This window comes from Heterocephalus glaber, unplaced genomic scaffold (assembly GCF_053883595.1).
Source record: "Heterocephalus glaber isolate CG9 unplaced genomic scaffold, H.glaber_assembly_v1.0 deba00001532, whole genome shotgun sequence".
Lineage (NCBI taxonomy): Eukaryota > Metazoa > Chordata > Mammalia > Rodentia > Bathyergidae > Heterocephalus > Heterocephalus glaber.
In genome coordinates this window covers 29,017,970-29,022,448 of record NW_028258330.1, presented here as the reverse complement: position 1 = coordinate 29,022,448, position 4,479 = coordinate 29,017,970, and positions in this window count along the sequence as shown.

Sequence of the window (4,479 nt, the reverse complement as noted above, 5' to 3'; positions counted from 1 at the left end):
TTACTCTCCCCCTCCAAGGGAGAAGGTAGCACATTGTATAGATGAAGACACAGAGGGTCAGGGTGGCTGCAGAGGCCTTGTGGCTGGGGACAAGTCTGTACCCTGCTTCCCTCCCACTGTACCCACTGGTCATCCCACAGGACATCCCTCCCGTGCTCCAGACAGGGTTGGTGCTCCCCACTTGTCATGGACCCCATCTAGGGGGGCTGAGGGTGGTGCCCAGCCTGCGCCTGAGCCTGCCTGCAGACAACAGCCTGGCTCTGCCTACTCTGCCGCATCCTCTGCCCTGAAGAGGGGACTGCAGGGTTTTCTTGGGTTCCAGGTAGCAGAGTAAGGAAGAAGAGGGAAAGGGAGAGGAAGACCAGAAGTCTGGGACCAGCTCTGAGGCGGGGTTCTGTAATTCCTGTGTGGACTGTGGAGATTCTTCATCTGCTTTGTTTGCTGATCTATTCTAAGGGCCTAGAATAGAATCTGGCACATAGCAGGTATCAAATAAACTGAGCTTAGTGGCACACATCCGTGACCCTAGCTACTTAGGAGGCTGAAGCAGGAGGATCACAAGCTAGAAGCCAGATAATGGCCAGATTGTGTGTGTGTGTGTGTGTATATGTGTGTGTGTATATATATATATGTGTGTGTATATACACATATATATATATGTGTGTATATACACATATATATATATGTGTGTATATATATATATCTTGAGTGAATGCAGAGAGTTTTCAGAATGGAATGACTCAAAGAGATGGCAGTGATGGTGGTGAGAGAAGTGGCAGAGAAGAAAACATTAGGAAGTATTTCTGGAAACTAAATATATACCCTTCAGGATGTACAAAAAACCAAATGAAATATTTAAACCATTTAAAAGTTATTTTGAGGGTGTCACAAAAGTAATTCTGCGATCACCACATGCCCTGAAAATAGGACCAGAAGGCTCATACATCTATAGGTTGGGTTTTCCTTTTTTTCAGTGCTGAGGATGGAATCCAGGGCTACATGTGCTCTGCCACTGAGCTATCATCCTCACCCTATCAACTGGATTTCATAATCTTCCCAAATATTAACTGAGTGTGGAGACGATGCCAGGCATGGTTCTGAGTGCCTTGCACATGTGCGCATGCCAACACAGGCATGCACACGTGCACACACACACACGCCATCCTGAAGAGATCGGCACCTTGACCCAGCATCACAGTTATTGTGATTGATTGGAAGTCATCTGGTGGGTACCAGAGGGCACCCTCTTGGCCTTACATGGTTCACAGGGGCCCAGGCAGTAGGGGCAGAGTGAGCCAGCCAGAGCCACAGGTTCAGAGAGGGCCCAGTGCCTGCAGGCATCTGAAGGTGGCTTGTTTTTTTTTTTTGGTACCGAGGGATCGAACTCCGGTTCTTGCGCTTGTGCAGCAGGCGGCAAAACCACTGAGCTAAATCCCCGGCCCCTGAAGGTGGCTTCTGAAAACAGATTTTGAACCCTTCTTCGAGGCTTACCTTATCTGCCCAGGAAGGTAAAATAAACTTCGACAAGACAGGGCCCAGAGGTCAACTGGAGGCTGCTGTTTTCCCAGCTGTGGAGTGGCCACCTCCTCCAGTGTCCCTGAGCTGGCCCTGGACTCTGGCCACAAAGAGCCAGGACAGAGTGTGGTCATTGTAGGAAAATGAGGAAACACAGGGAGCAAAAGAAAATAAAGATCAGCTGTAACTTCTCTCACCAGACTCTTGGATGAGATCTTTCAGTGTTTTGTCTAGCAGGTTTTCTTTCTACCAATGTGTATAAGCACACACACACGCCTATTACTGTATATAGTTATGCAGCATGGATAATCACTTGACAATATTGTAAATGTTTTTGGATATCATTAAATGTTCTTGCACAACACTGTTTTTCTTGAGCTTTCACATTGTTGATTTATGTGTATTTACAGAGGTATCACATGCAAACCTTTTTATAGTTTGCACTCTTAATTGAGGTATAATTTACATATAGTAAAAGCCACCGTTTCTAGTGTATACATTTGTGAATTCCAACAAACTCATAGTTGTGTGATTGTCACTACAACCAAAATATAGAATAGCCATTTCACCCCAAAAAGTCTCCTCATGCCCCTTTATAGGCAAATTCTACTGCTCACTTTGTCCATGTTTTATTTTTGTACACATTTTTCTTTTCCAGAATGTCATATAATTGGATCGTAGAGTATGCAGAGTTTGGATCTAGTTTCTTTCACTTAACAGAGCACACTGAAATTTATCTGTGGTGTTATATTTATCAATAGTGTTTCTTTTTATTGCTGAATAATGTTCCATTGCGTGGATGTCCCAAATCCTGTTTATCCATTCACCAGTTTGGGGTGATTATGAACAGAGCTGCTATAAACATTCACATACTGGCTTTTGTGTGAACGTAATTTTTATTTCTTTTGAGGAAATATCAAGGAATGAGATTGTTGGATCCTAGAGTATAATCCTAAGCATAGACAATATCATTTTTTAAAAACACAGAACGAGCAAATTGTGTTTTACTTATGGTTGCTGATATCATTATACAAATCCAAATAATACAGACAATCTGCTGTTTATAAGATTATGGTATATGTGTGGTTCTTCAGTCTGCTTTTTTCAATATTACTTTTCATGCCACCACATTAAAATCTACCACCTCTTTTTAGATTACTGAACAATGCTCCATTGTATGAATGTACAAAATTTTATTTATTATTTTTTTCAATAACATTTTCTTTGTTAGGACATGTTTGCAGTACATGTTTACACTGATTGTGGAAAGTTGGTACATGTGCATAACACATCTTATTCCTGTTTTCATCTCTTTTCCCTTCCCTCCCTCCTCACTTCATCTATCTTTTGACCCCTTTCTCTTTTTTTGTACATGTGTGTAGTACATAATGTTTACATTGCTTGTGTGGAGTTGGTACATATATCTAACACATCTTTTTTTTTTTTTTTTTGGTACCGGGGATCGAACTCCAGTCCTTGCGCTTGCACAGCAGGCAGCGAAACCACTGAGCTAAATCCCCAGCCCTGTGTGTCATGATTGTTACTTCCTGTGTCTTATGATGTTTTGACATCTTATAAATATTGCTAGCTGGAGTGACAGCAAAGGACTTGGCTGGGACCACACTTTTCATTTGCAAGCCAACCAACCCCAAGTCACTTCCCCCAACCACTCCCTTTATCTGACTCTCAGATACCAAGCCAGTATTCCCGTGTCCTATATCATGCCAGGTACCAGGCGACAGAGCCCACCCCTAAAGCCCCAAACACGGAATTATTTAAACCAGTCAGTCCTTAGGTGACTGCTCTGACCAGCTTGCCTTTTCCCTGGAAACCCCAGTAGAGGCTCGGACCTTCTCTCCCACTTCTGCCTCCTGACTAGACCTGGCGCTTCCCCATGGGACCCTGGGTGGCACAGCATTTCCCCTGTACTGGGAACTGCAATAATACATTCTTCCTTCAATGGCACTAGTGTCTCCAAGTTGTCACAAGTAACTCCATAAATTAAGATCACTGCTACAAGCACTGGGATGAGGATCTTATCAGGAAGGTTAGGTGGGTATGTGTAAGGGTATTTATCATCATTCCTTAAACTGTACATATATGTCTTTGTATTTGTGGCATGTTCCATGATAAAAATGGGAAAATCCATAATCACTTTTATTTAGAGTAAAAATAATACATCATGGTGTCAGTGTTAATTTCCTTATTTTGATAAATATACCCTGCTTCTGTAAGATGCTCACAAAAGGGGAGCCAGGCAAAAGGAATACTGGAATTCTTCATACTGTCTTTGCAACCGTTTTGTAAATCTAAAAATATTTCAAGATAAAGGTTTTTAAGAATATAGAAGCTGGATGTGCAGGGCCTCAGAGATCACTGTAAGGTGTTCAGATTCCATTCCCTGAGCTGTGCGTGTCCCTGGAGGGTTTTCAAAAGCCCGGGCTGTGTCCAAGGGTTTGATAAGACACAACACAGTTTCTAAAGAATTTCAAATATTGCTTTAGATGTGGGGGCAGAACATTGCTGAGCCAGACAGAGATGGCCTTGGTCATGAGCCTCAGAGTCCCAGGCTCAGGCCTGTGGCCCTGCAGGGGAGGATGTGGAGGAGGAGCCAGAGAGAACATAGCACCCATTCATCAGGGTGGCAGCTGGGATGCGGGCAGAGTCCCACACATGTCACAGGGGTGGTTCTTGGGGAGATGGAGAGGCGGCAGAAAGACAGGACTCCAAGACAGGTGGCCCTGCGCAGGAGGGCTGGCTGGGAATCCTCAGATTTCTTGTGTCCCTCACCAAGCCCCTAGCCTTCCTTCTCACACTTCCACTGCACCCCAGTCTGAGCAGGTGGGGCTCCAACACACACACACACACACACACACACACCTTGCCTCTTCTTCCTTCCACTGGCCTTCCTCTAAGGGCCCTCCAACTGAGGGTTTTTTGTTTGTTTGTTTAGTGTTTGTTTGA